Here is a 20,749-nt window from a genome sequence, read left to right as displayed (position 1 = left end):
GCAATACCATTAGTCTGTCTTACCATGCGTCATGAGTTTACTACTTGCAAATGTATTGCAAGCCATGGACAGTCGTCTGGAAGAGTGCCTCAGCCACAATGCTAGAAACGTCGAATATTTTCGTTGATGTGTTTACCAAACAGTTAAGAAGTTTTAATTTGAGGCCCACGTTCTAAGACCAATCGTAGGACTGTGCTTTAAAATATTTTGTTGTATTCAGGCATATTCTCCAGTATTCTTTTTGTAACTTGTCACTCGTTGTCACTAGCATATAATAATCATGAATTCCAGACATTTATTTACACGCTGTATAATTTAGTGTGACATCAGCCGTTGGCAGTATTGGGGGTTGTACATAAAGGAAGGTGTTGGTCTGATCTCGACCACACTGTATACTGTATGTATAGAGTGTACGAAACAAGTAAACATTTTTATTCTATATTTTAAATATTGTAATTTTTAAACTTTTTTAAGTACAAATTATATGCTTATCGAAATCTATGTTTTGTATATAAGTTAATTGTAATTAACGATACACAAGTACTTTTTTCAACCCCAAATGTATGACGGTAAAGCTAACATAATTATTCAAAATTTAATTATATTAAGACTGAAGTGACAGATATTATAAAAAAAACCTCTTGGTTTGGACCAAGACCGAAAAAACAAACGATATGTGTGATGTGTGAGGTTTATCAATTGGCTGAAGTTCAGATATTGCAATTTTTTTTAGTTATTTTTATCCATTTAATCCTTATTAAATATTAAATTCAATCAACTGATTTTACTCTTAATCGATCTATTCCCTCTAAATTAATTGAAAAAATTACATATCTACGCTTTTTCAAGAACAATTACATTTTCCGAAAACATTTTATCATGAAATTAATTATTTTTAAGGGATTTCGTGTAAGCACCTTGACGGACATAGATTTAATTGTTGCTGGCTTTACAAATTTTCAAGTTTGCACCCAAAAATAGTTTAAATCTGTAAGTTGCTAAGAAGACTGATGTTCAAAAAAATATGATAATTTTAATTTATTTTGTTCAGACTAGTTAATAAACTAATGTCGTCTACTTAAGACAAAGCAACATCGTTTATCCTACGTGGTTCCTTTTAATAGGTAGCTATCTGTAACACTGGAAAAATATGATATCGGTATATACAGGGTGTTTCTGATAAGTCTGCCATAAATCAAGGGGCGTGTTCTTTGGGTCAAACTGAGTGGAAAGTGTCAAAGAACATGGGGTGTACAAGAATTTGCAACGAAGATATGGCCCCCCAAACATTGGCCCCTAAAACAAGAAAATATTCGAATATGTAGACTAAAACAAATTCAGCCTTATCAACTTGTTTAGAAATAATGAGACAATTTCAATAGTTTCCCTCTAACATCGTTATTGAACTTTCACCTGGCAGAAGTGTATTAAATGAGTAGAAGTATGCCTACTCTAGTAAAGTAAATTCAAAGTATCATGGTACCTTTCGGTTGGTATTACTTTTATTCTTAACAAGTTAACATGGACGTTACAGGTATTGTTCAAAATGTCCACCACCGGCGTTAAGACAAACATGAACCCGTCTTTCGAAAGATTCTTGGACATGTTGGAAGATTCCTGGCATGTTCCTGATTGTTTGACAACCTTCAATAATTCGTCTTCGCAAGTCTTCCTCATCACGGACATCATTCTTGTACACGATGTCTTTGAGATGACCCCAAAGATAGAAATCGCACGGATTTAAATCCGGAGATCTGGCTGGCCACGCAACTGGTCCTCCACGCGGCCACGCCCAATCCACCTCAAATTAAACGTAGCATTAAGATGTTCTCTAACTGCACGGCTGAAATGTGGGGGTGCCCCGTCGTGCATAAACCACATGTCACGAAGTAATGCTAACGGTATGTCCTCGAGTAGTTCAGGTAAAGTGTCTCTTAAGAACGTGAGATATGCTTCACCATTTAGTCTGGGTGGAAGAAAATGCGGACCTGGTAAATGATTACCGACAATGCCGCACCATACGTTTAAAGAAAATTGCTGTTGGTGACTTCTAACACTAGTTGCGTGTGGGTTTAATTGGCGCCATTCGTGGTGGTTGTGATAGTTCAGAATTCCATCCCGGGAAAAATGTGCCTCGTCGGTTACTAAAAGGACCCGTGGAAATTGATTGTCCTCTACTCTGGCCAAAAACCACTCGCAAAAGTCGATGCGTCTTGGATAATCTGCCGGGTTAAGAGCTTGCACCTTTTGAATATGATACGGGTGAAACTGATGTCCGCGGAGAATTCGCCAGACCAAAACGTGATTAGCATGCAATTGTCGTCCAACTTGTCTGGTACTTGTCGAGGGGTCCTCATCGAACATGGCAAGGACGTCTTCCTCGATTTCCTCCATGTCTTCTGGAATGTCTCGCTCTCGAACGTTGTTGGGTTGTACTTGTCCGATGTCCCTCAAGCTCCTGTCAACAGCCTCGAACGTACGACGATTTGGTATGCGTCGTTGCGGAAATTGTTCCTGGTATCGCCGCTGTGCTTCCACTGAATTGCCCTGCGCCAGTCCATACATGAGATGCATGTCTGCATATTCTGCATTGGTATACGCCATACTGTACTACCACACGTTCGTTCGAAGTGATACTGTGACGTTATCAACAACATCGCGTTACTTTATAGCAAACCACCGTTTAGTTTTTACGTTTGCGTCATGACTGTCAGCATTGTTTTTTATTCAAAAACGTAAACTATAAACGGTGGTTTGCTAAAAAGTCTTTGGGGTCATCTCAAAGATTTTTTTGACATCGTGTACAAGAATGAAGTCCGTGAATAAAAAACAATGCTGACAGTCATGACGCAAACGTAAAAACTAAACGGTGGTTTGCGGCCGGGAGTGTGGCGCACTCCTGTAAGCCAAGCTTCTGGGCGGCAAAGTTTGAGGGAATACGACACATGTCGGCGATCCTACCCTATAGGTGCCGGCTGTCCCGTGTCCGCCGGAGGTGACTTACCCCAATTCCACCTTCCGTCACCTCCCAAGTAAACCTCATTCCTTCCCTGCTTATACACATACGACCTAGCGGCCCCCGTCAGTGCTGGGCCGCGTAGGGTCTCCCGCTCAAATCTTCCTGGCGCTAAAGGCCTAACGGCTAAGCACTAGTGTTAGTAGGTGGTAAAAAAAAAAAAAAAAAACGGTGGTTTGCTATAAAGTAACGCGATGTTGTTGATAACGTCACAGTATCACTTCGAACGAACGTGTGGTAGTACAAAATGGCGTATACCAATGCAGAATATGCAGACATGCATCTCATGTATGGACTGGCGCAGGGCAATTCAGTGGAAGCACAGCGGCGATACCAGGAACAATTTCCGCAACGACGCATACCAAATCGTCGTACGTTCGAGGCTGTTGACAGGCGCTTGAGGGACATCGGACAAATACAACCCAACAACGTTCGAGAGCGAGACATTCCAGAAGACATGGAGGAAATCGAGGAAGACGTCCTTGCCATGTTCGATGAGGACCCCTCGACAAGTACCAGACAAGTTGGACGACAATTACATGTTAATCACGTTTTGGTCTGGCGAATTCTCCGCGGACATCAGTTTCACCCGTATCATATTCAAAAGGTGCAAGATCTTAACCCGGCAGATTATCCAAGACGCATTGACTTTTGCGAGTGGTTTTTGGTCAGAGAAGAGGACAATCAATTTCCACGGGTCCTTTAGTAACCGACGAGGCACATTTTTCCCGGGATGGAATTCTGAACTATCACAACCACCACGAATGGCGCCAATTAAACCCACACGCAACTAGTGTTAGAAGTCACCAACAGCAATTTTCTTTAAACGTATGGTGCGGCATTGTCGGTAATCATTTACTAGGTCCGCATTTTCTTCCACCCAGACTAAATGGTGAAGCATATCTCACGTTCTTAAGAGACACTTTACCTGAACTACTCGAGGACATACCGTTAGCATTACTTCGTGACATGTGGTTTATGCACGACGGGGCACCCCCACATTTCAGCCGTGCAGTTAGAGAACATCTTAATGCTACGTTTAATTTGAGGTGGATTGGGCGTGGAGGACCAGTTGCGTGGCCAGCCAGATCTCCGGATTTAAATCCGTGCGATTTCTATCTTTGGGGTCATCTCAAAGACATCGTGTACAAGAATGATGTCCGTGATGAGGAAGACTTGCGAAGACGAATTATTGAAGGTTGTCAAACAATCAGGAACATGCCAGGAATCTTCCAACATGTCCAAGAATCTTTCGAAAGACGGGTTCATGTTTGTCTTAACGCCGGTGGTGGACATTTTGAACAATACCTGTAACGTCCATGTTAACTTGTTAAGAATAAAAGTAATACCAACCGAAAGGTACCATGATACTTTGAATTTACTTTACTAGAGTAGGCATACTTCTACTCATTTAATACACTTCTGCCAGGTGAAAGTTCATTAACGATGTTAGAGGGAAACTATTGAAATTGTCTCATTATTTCTAAACAAGTTGATAAGGCTGAATTTGTTTTAGTCTACATATTCGAATATTTTCTTGTTTTAGGGGCCAATGTTTGGGGGGCCATATCTTCGTTGCAAATTCTTGTACACCCCATGTTCTTTGACACTTTCCACTCAGTTTGACCCAAAGAACACGCCCCTTGATTTATGGCAGACTTATCAGAAACACCCTGTATATAACCAAAGGTAAGGGTAAAGATTACATAAAAAGAAATACGTTTCAGTACCAATGGCTTGTTATATTCATTTCCATTCATTACAAGTTAAACGAAGAAGGTCACACTTAACTTAACCCCCCCTTCCTCCATTTCCCCAATATATAAAATTTTACAATCACCAGTGGTTCCAGTGTATGGGTCATCTGAGCCGTCGTAACACACTCAGCCAATATTACCATATAGGCCGAAACCTTTTCACATTAGTGAACGGTACTCTCCGGACTTGCCCGCCAACCTTAATAACCTTAAACTATAAAACATTCGTGTACAAGAATGATTATAGTTGTGGCTTGACACTCGCTAGCGCCTGAAGGACCGATCACTCAGTCTAATCGGTGTACATTTGTAAGTGATGAGACCATTTTTGAAATTACATACAGAGAATTAAAACACAGGTGTTATGCCGCCATTATGGTCTTCTCTCTCTCGCCTAGAAGCACCGCTATAGGCAGTGCCAGTTGACTAGCCTCCTGCCTGTAGTCAACTTTGTTACCGTCTGGCGGTGACCCTTGGTGCGAGGGAGAATACTCAATGGTGGCCTCGCCACTGTGTGTTTTCCGAAATGGTATTTACGCGTGCTAAAATGATTATGCGTAATACGTTACCTGTGTACAAGTAACGCCAACAATGTAGAAAGGGCTGGTGACGTTTCAAATGAAGACCGAGTTATGACCAAGAAATTCTAAAGTACGAAGAGGGAAATTGCAGTGCAACCTTTCCTTCATAGTCGCGACATTAGAAATGTAGCATTTCGATATACGAAATTAAATGTATGAATTCGTGCAACACCCTGGTTTGGCATCCACATTAAAATATTTACATTTTCCTTTCGAATTATGTCAAAGTTCGCTTGGTCTTTTTAGACAGAGTATTTCAAATATTCAATACTAAGCTCTCAACAAGTACTCCTTTCAAAATAATTAATTTCATGATAAAATGTTTTCGGAAAATGTAATTGTTCTTGAAAAAGCGTAGATATGTAATTTTTTCAATTAATTTAGAGGGAATAGATCGATTAAGAATAAAATCAGGTGATTGAATTTAATATTTATTAAGGATTAAATGGATAAAAATAATTAAATAACTAAAAAAAATTGCAATATCTGAACTTCAGCCAATTGATAAACCTCACACATATCGTTTGTTTTTTCGGTCTTGGTCCAAACCAAGACGTTTTTTTATAATATGGATCTATGGCCTGTGAAAGATTCCAAGTAGCGGAAATCTATACACTCCTGGTCATACTTATTGATATTATGTTAATTATGCTGAAACCAATATTTCTACTAATGTCCTTTTGGTTTGAAAACTTCAGATACGCAGCAAAAGTGAATCCAAAACAAGGGGGAAATGGATTAAAAAAACCCCATCAATTCATCCTAAGGTTCTGTCACTCATAAATAAAATTTCAAACTATGAGTGGTCAAAAGATTGGTGTGTATTTTACTATGATGAATTATTATGCTAAAATTATAATATTTTTTCTGCCGTAGAATTCTTGTCAAGGACATCTTTGATTTTTCATTTTTCAAAATTCTGGTAATTATCAATATCTAACTTTATAGTAAATTATCTTCTAAGCTTCTTTTTTTCACTACTAAACTGGACGAGAAACAATAATATGTTTAAAAAAAATGAAGTATTGTAATCGCGAGGCTGACTAAAGGCTTTAAAATGCACGATTCAAATTGATAATAAAAATGTTTCCTTGCAAGTATATATGCACTAAAAATGTTTCCTTGCAAGTATATATGCATTTTTCTTCTTGTGAATAAATATAGTCTTAAATAAAATAGTCTGATATTAATCCTTTCACTTTAAAGTGTACATTATTTACATTAAAGGGGATTTATCATTGGAATTTTTCCCCTGACTTTGAGCAACGGCTAAAGTCTTTTTAGCGCAGGCATTAAGTATTCGCACTAAGCGTTGTAGATTGTTTGTGTTTAGTTCCGTGGTATAACAGCCCCTTAAAGCTACACCTCGAGGAACACGTTTAGTTAACAGGAATTTTATAAAGTGTGAATGTTGTTGAACGGACAGTTAGCTGTACAGTTTCAAAGAGTCAATATTGTCAAATTAATAGTAAGCTCATTTGACTTTACAAGGGTGAATATTGTCGAATTAACAGTAAGCCCATCTGGTTTTATAAGGGTAAATATTGTCGAATTAACAGTAAGCCCATCTGGTTTTACAAGGGTAAATATTGTCAAATTAACAGTAAGCTCATCTGATTTTACAAGGTTGATTATTGTCACATTAACAGTAACCTCATTTGATTCTACAAGGGTGAATATTGTTGAATTAACTGTAAGCCCATAAGGGTGAATATTGTCGAATTAACAGTAAGCCGAAGGGTTTTTAAAAAGTTTGTTGAATGTTTAATTTACAGTGAGGCGAACAGTTTTAAAAAGTTTATTACTGTTAAACTAACAGTAAGCCAATCCGTTTTTAAAAGTGTGCAAACTGTTAAATTTACAGTAAACCGAACGGTTCTCCCGTTCTGCATACTGTTCCATTAACAGCAAGCCGAACGGTTTTAAAAACAGTGATACAATTTCAAAAACAATTCGTTAAACCGTTTTAAAAATTCGTTTTAATGTTTAAGTAACAGTCAGCTGAACTGTTTAAAAACATATTCTACCGTTACATTAACATTACACCCAACTGCTTTTAAAGCATAGTCTACTGTGAGGTAAGCAGTAATCTATACCGTTTAAAACAGTATACCATGCAGTTATATTGACAGTGTGCTTAACAGTTTTAAAAACAGTTAACCGAAACTGTCATATTAACAGCAATGTAATGGCATCTGCTGCTGCCAGTACGTTGCTGTTTTTTTTATTGCAATTTTTTCCTGTGACATGTAGCAGCCAGTGGGAAACAGATTTAATGATTCGTTAAAACACACCCCTGAAAAACGTTTATTAAAGTCAATGAACATTTTCCTATGTACATGCATTTTACCGAATACGAATAGTACATTTCCTTGTTTAAATTGTTCCGGTGTAAGGGCTACTCAGTTGAGTCATTTCGGTGCTTTCGAACGTTTGGTTGCCACCGCTTTCAGTCCGAAAAATTTCAATGCCGAACGTAGAACGACTGAAAATTTTACTATTTTAGAAATAAAACATGATGAAATTGAGTGTTTTTATGATCTCCATTTAGAGTTTGCACAATGACTACAAAAAACCCTAATTAATCGAAAACTAACCTAAAGTGTGAAACGGAAATAAAACCAAAACCGAAATCGAAACAATCTTACCTGTTCTGACATTGTAGGGTCGGTTAAAGATAAAATACCCTATACAATAAATGGTAGGATCGAGGCTTGGCAAGGGAGAGAGGTTCACAATATGCCTTTTTTCAACCCTTTTTAAAGTGAAAATAAAGACAACATTCAAAATATTGTTAAAATGCTTCTGATTAAACATTTTATTTACGTTAATTTAAATATCATTACAGTTATAAATTCAAATTCTACAATAGTTTAATTTTTTTATATAGAATTGAATGAAATTTTACGTAGACGTGTGTTTGTAATGGGCTTGAGTTTCCTATAAATATATATATTTCAAGTTAATTTCCAAAATTCGCGTGCACTCAAATCAATCGTGGGTTAAATAATCATATCGTTTATTGCAGTAAAAACATCGACAGCAATAGAAAACTACTCATTGCTCAGAGAATCTAAAAACAAGTTCTTAATCTTGAACCCCCTCCCTAAAAAATGACCACCTTTTTCATGGTGGTTTCTCCTTCCATGCTTACCGGAAAGGCATCAAGTGCTATTTTTTGTTATTACAAAAACTTAAGCTCCTTTCTGACGAGCTAAAGTTACATGATTTCCTCTTATATCGTGCGAAATAGTGACAATTTTGCGAAATTAGATTTTAACTAAATAAATTATTTTATTAAATCCGTTTGTGCAAAATTTTGTATCGATTACAGATATTGTTATAAAAGAAGTTTTAATTGCCCCAAATAAAAATAATACTTCCCCTTCCCAAGAAGAAATTAAATCGACTTAAAGGCTATACAGGGTGATGCAGAGATGTATGCGTTCTTTAAAACAGTAGATTTTATGCAAAATTTCCCAATTCCGTTTTGGTCTAAACCAAACTGTTTCAGAGTTACTAGCTCTTAAACTCCGGGTCAATTTGAGCTCTAATACTCTCTTCAGAGGCGTAACATCTTGGTTTAATAAGACATAGCTTGTTTAATACTGTTCTTACTTTTGAAAAGAAAACGGATTGCCAACCGATTTTAGTTTAAGGGAACTCATATTTTCTGAAGAAAATCGCGATATTTGACTTCGCGTCTCTCTACATTTTTCAAACAAGCTTCGGTTTTAACGCGTCGTATGAAGAGGCTTTTAAACTACATTTTAAAAAAACGTTGTAAATGAGATATCATCGGTGATTGCCAAATTAAGAAGTTAAACCAAATTATCACTTTTGCAATCATCAGGCCACCTGGTGAAATAGATTAGAACCACCGAAAAACGTTAGCACTGTCGTTTGACTTTGACTCGTCTCTCTTTTCTACAAAGTCATCCTTCCGTAGTGCTTTTCCTACTGTTAGGGGCATTCATTCTGTGAACACTATCGAGACAGTATAATATATAGTGACGGTGATTAGGCTTATATTTTTTTTCTATTTGGCTTTAAATGCTGACTCTTAAATCTTTTTCGGTCATGATAAAGATAATTTGGGATTATACTAGCAGTATAAGAAGGTATATTTTGTTTCTTAGTCGGCTTTAGTCAAGGAGTCAAGCTAAATAATTATGGATGCTAAGCCTGTGCCTTCGCGTACTGGTAGTCTGGTACTGCTAATATTACCTCGGTCCCTTCCAGTTCCTACCATTTCTTACTACTAAAAATGCAGTTTTCATCCCAACTGCTAGCAGCCAATTATAGTCTGACTTTTACCTACGTAGGTAATGGGTAGAAAATGGTGGCCGATTTTGAAAGCGGTATTAAAAATTTGTATTTTTATTCACGTTTATCTTAATTAATAAATTTTTCTCCCGATTTTTACTGACTCCCATGTTTCAAAGGGTTCTTAATTTATCGAAAACTAATGTTAGTTTGCTCTTCTCAGATAAACTATCCCGTTAAGGAGCACATTCAATTTGGCGGGTCACACATTCAAGCCAATGCGGAAATGCCAATCAGTATTCGAGAGTCTTTTAAACGTCGAGCTAATCAGCCGTACATCAACGCTAATGAAGCGCATTTAGATCAACTTATTTAATTTGAATTAAAGACCTTATTATCAATTTCATTTTCCACTCACAAATTTTCAAAATTATTTCGAAAATAAAACATGCACGTTCGGCCTCCGAATTTCATCCTCAAAAAATAGTATCTCAACTACAACATGAAGTGCTTTTCATGCTTCTTCTGAAGAGTGTGTAAAGCTTTAGCTGAGTGTTAGAAATGGCTTGGGGCAAAAGTGAAAATTCGGAAGAACTTAATTTGTCAATCACAGATGAGATCTCAATTAAATTGTTTCCTTACCTCTAGTTTAAAACTCTCTTCACACGACACGTAAAAACCAAAGCTTAATTGTTTGGAAAGGGTAGAGACGCAGTGTCACATATCGTGATTTTCTTCAGAAAACCTTAATTCCGTTGTACTAAAATCGTTTTACAATCCGTTTTCTTTTTAAAAGTAGCAATAGTATTAAACCTGATATGGCTTATTAACCGAGATATTACGTCTCATCTCAAGAGAGTAGGGCCCAAATGAGTCCGGATTTTAACGGCTTGTAACTATAAAACGGTTTGTTTAGACCAAAACGGCTCGGGAAATTTCGACTCGATATTTTCCAAAGAATCTACTGTTATAAGGAACGCTTACATCTTTAAATCACGTACCCTGTGTAATCTAACCTAAATATATGAGGTCAGTTTTGGTCGTGTATCCTTTAAACTAATGTCCAATCTCGTAAATGCTAAGAAACATATCCTAAAAATTTTGATTTTCACTGATTTTGCAAATCAATTAAAAGCCCTCAAGAACCAGAAAACTTTCTGCACCCAAAAGAACATGTAATCGATTGTGGCAGAACCAAAATGTCTATTACTGAATCGTTTGTATCCTCAGTGGGTTTATTGTTATAATAATTTTAGCACGCGATATGTCGTTCGACTATAGGATTATCGTCGGAGGCTATTCACAATCTACCATTCTACTCTTTTTTCTAAAAATTGATAGGAAATGGCAGAGACATCATCAAAACTAGACTTTTTCGTCAGATTCAGTGGCGTAACGACGTTTGTTGGGCCCGCCCGCAATTCGACAATTAGGGCCCCTTCTTGAGTGTCGAGGTTTCAAAAAGTATGAAAGCATCACGAACGTTACAACTTTTCCCTTTCATAATTTATAACAATGCGTCTTGTTGCGGCTCTCGACTAAAATTTCTGGCACATACATGGCTCACTCCGCTAAACTGCAATGCTGGGCCTTAAAGTGTTAGTGACATAATTTTCGTCATCCACAAACTTAAATTGCGAAAAAAACCTTGAAAATTCTAGTTTATTATATTATATTTACTTCTTTATTTGGTTTCGTAGCAATTTATAAAATTGCAATCAAAGCAAAAGGCCTAGTTAAAATTTTGTTTCGTTTCATAACGTAGTAAGGAGCAATTTTCACTCTAGATGTCGCCTGTTAGCGTCTCAGCACCGCGTTAAGCCTATTCTATTCAGATTCGCGTGGCATTAGTAGAATTGGCAGTCTCGGGCGCTCGTGCTTGGCTTTCCCGCGAGATGCCGTGAGTGGCGTATCAAGGAAAAAAATCCGCCAAAAATCTTCTCCGCAAATTTTCTTTTGCCCCCCCCCAAAATTTCAAGTTTTCGAAGTGTTTTTTCTGTGTTTTCCCTCATATTGAGATATTTATCAAGCATATTTTTGAAATCAGAAGAGTTGAAACTCTCAAAAAAGTAAGGTTTTCTTTAGATTTGAGATAATTTTTAAATCACGTCGCTATTTCTTTAACTACTTGGAAGTATTTTTAAGACAAACAAGATGATCTAGCCCATAATTAAGCCACATCGTTTACGTACTCTCGCTATCCCTACTACGATAAATATACTTCTTGTGAAATATCCCCTAATATACCGGTCAGGGAAATAATTTTTCAATGGCTGCTTGACAAAGTGAATCACATATCGCCAACGCCCGTTACTAATTTAATTACTAATACTTCTACTACCACTACGCTTCGGGTAAAACTATTAGTACCATCGATACCTTGTAGCTAAGAAGAAAGAAAAAGTTGCCAAAGCGCGCTGCTAGAATTCTCGGCCGCTCGGACCTGTTCTAAATCCCTCCCATTCCTCTCTCTCTTGTAACTCACGAGTCACTAAGCACAGCTCCTACATACATTCTTTCTCACTCCTACTATCTCTGCAACCCTATTTCAACAAGCGACTGTATAGTATCAGGCTGGCATGCCGTAGGTCCTGGGTTCGAATTTAAAAATCGTTCAAAATAAATTATGGAGCCAGCGCCATCTAGAAGTAGTTTTACGAAGTACTATTTAAAAATAACGAACGAAACATCATCATCTTCTTCTTCTACACACTATGTCAAACTAATAGGCCATCGTATATACGATGTGGCTGGAAATAGGATTCTCTTCGCAAAATTATAGCATTATATTGGACCAGGTTAATCAAATTGTAGTATTAAAAATGACTCATAAATGACATGATTTAGAGTGTAGATAATTTTATTTTATTGAGAACGTAAGATTCTTCAAATGAACATATACCTCGCACCTAGATCTAAACAAATGCTAAATGGCTCACACAGACATACATTTAGATTTACTTGAAAAAGTGACAATTAAACTGTAAAGAGACCAAATGACCAAATCAAGCTATTTTAAAAGGTCAGGTAGGAAGAGAGGTTTTCAGAGAAAACAGATTTTCAAAACTATTTTTTACAATTAAACATATGTGCAATAATTCATTTAATCAGTGGAATTATATATTTAAATGCAAGGTCTGAGGCAAAATTATGTTGTGTTATTTGGAGTGCAGCTCAGAATGTAAAGAAATTGTTATTATTTCATATAAATACCTTAAGAAATCGTAGAAATTCAATTATGTGAGAATTGAAAATAAAAAATACCTGAGCGATCGAAGCGAGCGACGCGATTTTTTGATCTGACCATATGAGATATCACTAATTCTGCATTTAAAACGTCATACAGCTGTGATTATAAAAATTACTTTGAAATCTCAAAAATATAGGACTTTATTGGACGATTTGGGGAAGTATAGGACACTTTAAAAAATATGGGACAATCAGTCTATAAGCAAAATTTCGAAACGGCCCCCAAAAGCCTTGGGCCCGCCCGCAGTTGCGGGCTCTGCACCCCTGTAGTTACGCCACTGGTCAGATTGTGTATATCCGACGTAAAATTTGCCGTAGTTTACAGCACCTTGAATATTGCTTCAAAGGAAAAATTAAATTTATTTTCAACAGGTTTTTGGTTACTGCATAGCCGAAGGTGATTCAACCATTACGGACGAAGCCCTTTTGTACAATTCTGATAGTATAGTTGTTGGTCATCTCAATGTCTTTTTTAATGCACTCGTAAGCCGACTGTCTAAAGTAATAAAATTTACATATAACTATATTTAATCGTATAAAACTTTAGCTATTTTTCGTCGAAACAAATTGATTGAAAAAGCACAATTAAAGAGATCTAAAACTATAGCTATTTTTCGTCGAAACAAATTGATTGAAAAAGCACAATTAAAGAGATATAATCATTTAAAGTTCATTTTATCGAGCTGGAAAATGCAAATGAGAGCGCGAGGATTTCTACTTATATATTAAGTATTTAAAAGTAAAGATCAACCGATTCCATTCTGTTTACAAATATTACGTTTATTCGTGGAAGGGACTGGTGGACAATTTATAATTTAAACCGCCAGGTTGAGAGGGAGTACAAGTCGGTCAGTTTTCCTGGGACCCGCTAGGACAGAATGAGTGTTCATTGTTTATTACAATCAATATGAATTGTAAAGTTCAAAAATCCAGTTCACCAGTCACGGGCCCGCGGAATATTTCCCTCTTGGCCTTTCTCTCTCCTAATAAAAAAAAAAAAAAAGTTCACCAGTCACCACCTTGTCTCCATAAGCTCAAACTACGGGCCACAGATTCTTTTAATTGTCGTAGCCACGAGTTATTTTTTAGTTTTATATCTGTTGAAAATAATTAACTGTTATATCTGTTGAAAATAATTAAGTCTATAGAAATACTTTTTTCTTTGTTTATTTTACCAAATTATAACGTGTTTTTATTTTTAAGATTTTAAAACAGTAAAGCAACATATAGGTATAATTTGAACATATTTTTTGGTATGAAATGTGCATTATAAGCGGCTGTTTCTTAGTCTCATTTTAATTCAATAATAAAGCAAACCTGTTTGATATACTGAAAGTACATTTTTTATACTATTTTCAATGATTTCATATTCATACTCCCTGATTTTAAAACGGTAAAATCTATTTTGACTTTCCCTTTCGAATGGGACTGTTGAATGATAGAGGTAATTAATATGGGGATGCCGAGGGGTCGGTCATTCATGAAATCACGTACGCTACCCGTGAAATCCAACTTAAGAAATCCGAAATCAATGCTGAAAGAAATTCCTTTAGAACTCTTAAGAAGATTTTTGTAAGGGATAAACACTACATATTCTTTGGACCCACCCCTATCCAATATCTGCAAATGAAGTCCATTTTTGAATAGTGTGTTTCTATAACTTTCACACTAAACAACACAAGGCTTTTTTAGAGATTAGCCTTAAAGGTAAAATGTTATGCGTCTGGATTAGGACGATTTTCACAGGCTTAATAGCTAGCGGTCTGCGGACCAACTTTGAACAACACAACCAAACCACTTCTAAAACCGTACTGAGCACACGCGCAACAACTCAAGAAAGTTTATTTGCAATGTGATGAATGATGTGGAAATGCATTAAGGACAAACAAAACTTACATTCATTTGTACTAGCTTTGCGAGGTTGTTTTTGTATGTGTGTGTTGTATGTTGGGGGCCCCGGTTACACGAAAAACAAGCGTGGTTATAAATAGAGTAAGGCAAGATCAACTTGGACCTCATAATTCGAAAGGAATTGCGAAATGAAGAACAACAGCGTAATGGTATGAATTTACATCAGCTTCCTGACTTCGAATAGACGTAGAAAAGTTTGTCGGAACCCTTTTTAAGAAAAGATCCGCTACCGGCTCTTTAAGGTATTCAGAAAAAACAAAAACAATTGGATCAGCAAAGAATGAACCCGGTTTAACTGCTACAACCTTCAAATATTGATTTAGTTTGCACTATCAAAGCTTTTTCATTGGAAAGTGTTGTAAATTAGAGATAATACCGGTTGTTTTTTAATTCTAGGAGAGCGATAGCTCTCTTAGATAAGACCTCATACCGACTTTAATGTATAAGGATGGTTTTTTGATTGGTTATAACTTTTTTTGTATCGTATTAACTGCTTTGAAAAAATTCCACAGAACTACAATTCGGGCCCTCAATATGTGGTTAAAATTTCAAAAAGATCCACTCATTAGTTTATTTTATAAAAAATAAAGTTGCTAAGGGTGGTTTTCATTTGCATAAAATGATTCAGCCCTTTTGGTGAAAAAGTTAAATTTTCCCATAGAAATAACATGGAGTTTTTTTCAAATTTAGCCATTTTGTCGCAACCCTTTTGAAATGAAATATTCGTTTGTTACGTTTGGGAACGGTTTTATATCAAAATTTAAACCTTTTTCTAGGACCATTTTTAAGGTTTTTGAGAAAAATTAATTTTAAGTATGTTTAATTTTAAATTTTAAAAACTACCCCAATCTGCGATATTTTAGCATGGATACGCTGTTTTGTTGGTAAATATCAGCGAGACCAATATTGGCCTTTTTTTACGTATAGTTGCGTCTTAATAATCCGATTGTTTTTTCTTAATGCCTTTTGGTTGAAATGGCCTATCGATAGTGAGATAAGACTGCTTTAATATTGCCGCCGTGACAAATTACCCCGTTTGTGGCCGCCATTTTTTTAAGGGGAAAAAAATTTGAGAGTGGGTCCTTTTTCGTTGCCATTTTCATATTTTTTGAGGATTTGCTCATGGATGGATTTTAAATATAATTTAAAGTAGGTTTCAAGCTTTAATATAAGCCTAATTTCATAATTTTCCACCTTTTGATTGTCCCACAATCCATTTCTAAACTAGGCACTTTTTTTAAGGCGGTGAAATTGCGCTAAGCCTTGGCTTAACGTTCATTTTTGCCGTTTAAAAAAATGTTTACCTCTCGTTGCCCTTTACTACTTCGCCTTCTCGTATCGTCGTACTTTTAATTAAAGTTTAGACTTTGAAAGTAGTGCTTTGTTTTCTTAAATATTACTTAATTGTATAAAATTTCAATATTATAATTGCATAAAACGAATTCAATTTTGTTTGTTGATGGGACGCGCCTTGCATTTGAATTTCGTTCCCTCGAAACTACCCCCCCGAAGAATTTTTATTTATCGCCGTCTTTCGGTCGCTTCAGCCCGAAAACAGCTGTAGTGAGAATTTAGAAATGTTATTTATTAAAAATGTATGCGCTCAGTGTGTTGTTGTGTTTGCATTTTAATGCTTCTAGAAAATCGTGGTGCGCGTCGAGGTTTACGAATCCAACGTGTGTTGCGAAATGAAAATCAAGGGTGGATACTACATGATCTATGCTTTAAAAGGAATTTGACCGCGCCATGCAGTCAAGCAAAACGGTATTAGGCCTTGCCAAAACTTGACTGAGCTATTGCGCCTTGTCAGATTATCTTGTCTATCTATCAATGATATAATAAATTCACCCTCGGATATCCTGTGACGAGGAGGTGGTTTTAAAGTTACTAACACTCGATTTTGGAGGTAGATACTGTCTTGTGACACTTGATGTAACGATTTTATCTTATAAACAGACTATTATCATAAGCCCATATCGTAAATTAACCGCTGTTGATATCAAAGCTTAATTGAAATACTGATACCAATTTTTTAACTCAATGAATCATCAAAAATTATCTACTAAAAGAGATATCTACTTATATTCCATTCAAATTTCTCGCAACATTTCTAATTAACGAGTAGAAATGTGCAAATGAAGTTCAAACTGATTAATTGGGCAAATTGCTATTTTGGTCACCATTACCGATCACAGATAGATTTGCGCCCTTCAGTAGTGTTTATTATGCTTGTGAAATGGATAGCGAAATCTGTGATTAAAGTTTAAAATGGACATGAGCAAAAACGGCTTTATTCATATCAACTCGATTACCGAATATCTAAATTTGACTAAAATTAACAAAATATTCTATTCATGGTTAAAAATCTTGTTTGAAGCAGCAAGCCATCTAATCCTTATTTACCTTCTTTTGAAAAAAAATAATAGGTTGATACCTCTTTCAGTAGATGATTCATTGATATTTCAGTTTCATTGAGTTTAAAAAAAATTCGTTCCACCATTGGTTGATTTTCAATATTGACCAATCGATAATCACAAATTTTAATAACTAAATTATTAAAACCGGTTCAAAACCATATTAGTTTTGAAACGATTAAATTATAATTTTAAACATATATACTAGTTAATTCCTCGTAGGTAATTAGTTAATTGTCTTAGTCAAATTAATGCTGAATATTACATACAAAAAGTAAATAATAAATTCAACTTCTAAAATTTAAATGTAAAGTGTGTGCATTATTTCCCAATTAATAAAAGATATCCACTTATTTTCATTCAAATTAATTACTAATTTGTGGATAATGGATAGAAAATGTCGAGCTCTAATTGCGATATAGCTAAAATCAATCCCACTGGCTATTTATAATACAATATAACCTTTGCCCTATGTTTACTGTTTTGAATTTTATTTGTGAAATTTAAAACATAAAATAGTATTACAATTTTTTTAATTAAATAATTATTAATAAATTTCAATAAAATAAATTCTGGTTAAATACATAACACTACTTTTTACTAAGTTTCTGAAATTATCAGAGCTAAATATCAAAGACACATATTTAATTGCTCTCATTTCGACATAACTGCAACCGTATAGATTCATTCATTTAATAACATTTTTAAAGGGATGTATTAACTTTTAAAGGTGAAAACCCAGCTGACTTAGAACTTTAGAAGCAGGCTGGGAAATAGCACACTTCCTCTGGTCCAAAACCAGTTTATTAATTGCTTGGACTAGTTTTTTAATTCAAGAAGTGGGGGTTACTGGTCCTCGGGACCAGTTTATTAATTGCAAATCTATTGGAGAGCAAAGGCTGGGACCAGTCCGGAGACCAGTAAATAATTTCAGACACTAGGGGGTCACTGGTCCAAAGGACTAGTTTAAAAAATATCCTTATTTCCCAGCCTGTTTAGAAGTAAAAAAATACCAGGCTGCCAGGCTGTCTCTAACACAACAGAGTTGGCCATTCTCGCTTATGAGAAATGAATCCTTGTCATATGCATCTCTGGACTTTAGGAGCTCCAGGAGTCAGACTCCCAACTGAAGCAGGGTGGGAAATAGGGATTTTTTTAAAACTAGACATTGGGCCAGCGACCCCCTGCCCAGGAATAAATGAACTGGTCCATGACCATTGACCAGGGCGCGGCGTCTGCTAAACTAAAGAAGTGGGTAATTAAAATAGTTGAGATAATGTCTGGACCCTGGTTACCCTAGAATTTCCTTAGTGGTCCTGTGGTCCACTGCTCCCCCTCCGATTTAATTTTTAAACTGGTCATTTTCCCTGTGCCACCGCCTTATTTACAACGCTGAACCAAGAAGTTATATCAGTATCTCAGAGAGAAGATATAAATTCGCCAGATTTCCAGCTTTATTTCCAGTCCTAACGTAGGTCCGCAGTCAATCCCCGTCTCTAAATTACAACCAGCATCTCATTGGTTCTTGAAAACTCACGTCAGCGCGACGACGCGAGTGAGGAAAATTTCCGACTGACTAGAGCGAAATAGCCCGGCGCCTCCTTTTACGTCCCCCCTTGTATTTTGAAAGGGGGACTGGGACTATGGCGCGCGAATACAAAGGCATCTTATATCTTCTCTCTGAGATACTGATATAACTTCTTGGCTGAACTGAAGATTTCTTTTGACCGGACCATAGCCTACTCGATCACGCGCAACACGTCGCAAGCTGCTTGCCCTATAGCGCGAGTCAGGGTGGGAAATAAGGATTTTTTTAAACTGGACATTAGACCAGAGACCCTCCTGACTTGGAATAAATAAACTGGTCCGTGACCATTGGCCAGAGCACGTCGTCTGCTAAGCTAAGGAAGTGGATAATTAAAATATTAGAATTTTAATGTGTGGACTCTGGTTACCCTTGAATTTTTTAGTAGTCTCGTGGACCACTGACCCCCCCCTCCGATTTAATTTTTGAACTGTACCAGGCGATTTTTAAACTCGTCATTTGCCCTGTGTTACCGCCTTATTTCCCACGCTGGCACGAGCTGCTTTGCGTTGTCGAGTGCGTGATGGAGCGGGCTATGCCTGGAGTCCCAACCCCCGTTACTTACTACCAAAATACCCACTAGCATAGCCCACTCGATCACGCTCTCTTTTCCCCGGCTACATATTTTGAAGAGGGCACTTTGTAGGCGTATTTATTAACAATCTTGGATCACCTTTGTGGACTTTTAGGGTAGCCCTTAAAAATTGAGTCGGCATTGCCCTGACTATATTGTGTTTAAGGTTTATAAGCTTAATATCAAACAGACGTTAGTTAATGCTACAAAAAAGTTCGAAATTGAAAATCTCGGATCGTCGTTGAGAAGTTTTAAGGACATCCGAATTTCATATTGGGCTTATGAAAAGTTTGAGCTAAAGGTTAAACAGACATAGGCTAAATCAGCGTTTTAAAAAATTGTGTAAAACTGTCAATTTGGTCCTATTTGTGGAATTTTTAGGGGAGCGCCTCGCGTTTCAATAAAGGGTTGTAAAAAATTGTATTATGTTAATTACAATAAGAATACAAACTTTCAATGAGTTACGTTTTTATTTTTTGGAGTATCATTATAAATAAATGACTGATTGAGCAAAAGTTACGGTCCCATTTTTATATGTTTCTGCTTAGTGTAGATTTTGAAAATGTAAAACAGTTTCTTAACAATCTTAATTAAAATGAAGACTGAAGGAGCAGATATTAATCAAAAATGTCTTGATTAGAATCAAGTCCTAAAAAGTATCGATAAGACTGAGGTTATCACTTGACTGAAGGATCAGATATTAACTTTTCTTTTTAATTGAAACTTAAAGGCATGCTTAAGAAAAAACAACGTTCCATTACCGTTTTCCGTTGAAATAACTTATTTTACAGGTAATCAATTTCAAAAATTTACTTATCTCGGGTTTTCGGGCACAATTCCATTCCCTCAAAACATTTTATCATTACATTAATCACTTTTGAGAGATAACGTGTCAAAATAAGCTTTAAAACAATAGAAAACTGAATGAGCGGTCTGTTTAGCCATGACCAAAACCTTCAAATCAGTGTTGCTAATGTTAGAAAGTGGATTTTCCCACTTCCATTTTAAAAATTTGCCGCATTTCCCACACCCCCTTTTTTACAGTCATATTTATCTGGACTATTTTATCATACTAAGTTTAATATGGAATATCACTCCGCATGGCTTTGACAATATGTACAAATGCTATAAAGCTTTAAAATTCTCAAAATATGCTTTCTTTTTTTTCAGTGCCAAACTTAAAATCACCGAATTTATTTCAAAATGTCGCTTGAAATTATTAAACCGGATAAAATTTTGAAAATTTCGCACTATTAACCCTTGAACAGGAAAATTCCGACATTTGATTGATTTCGGAAAAATATTACTTTTTCCCCACAGAGCCTAAAACCAAACCTAAATCTCCCACGATGTGGGAAATTACCCACACATTTGCAACACTGCTTTAAAAACTTAC

General features: G+C 36.2%; 2 long non-coding RNA genes across 2 annotated transcripts; both read left to right on the top strand.

The window, feature by feature from the left end:
- The first annotated feature begins 6,094 nt into the window (after nt 1-6,094).
- Nucleotides 6,095-6,454, top strand: LOC149596168 (uncharacterized). Its single transcript, XR_016379355.1, has 2 exons — nt 6,095-6,171; nt 6,231-6,454. It is a non-coding gene; the product is annotated as an uncharacterized LOC149596168 (long non-coding RNA).
- Nucleotides 6,455-15,678: 9,224 nt separating this feature from the next.
- LOC149596167 (uncharacterized) lies at nt 15,679-19,868 on the top strand. The gene is made up of 2 exons (XR_016379464.1): nt 15,679-19,519; nt 19,610-19,868. It is a non-coding gene; the product is annotated as an uncharacterized LOC149596167 (long non-coding RNA).
- The last annotated feature ends 881 nt before the right edge of the window (nt 19,869-20,749 follow it).

This window comes from Phalangium opilio, unplaced genomic scaffold (genome assembly GCF_054372755.1).
Source record: "Phalangium opilio isolate 3A_F unplaced genomic scaffold, DU_Popi_V2 ptg000390l_1, whole genome shotgun sequence".
Classification (NCBI taxonomy): Eukaryota; Metazoa; Arthropoda; class Arachnida; order Opiliones; family Phalangiidae; genus Phalangium; species Phalangium opilio.
This window is presented reverse-complemented; position numbering and strand designations above follow the sequence as displayed.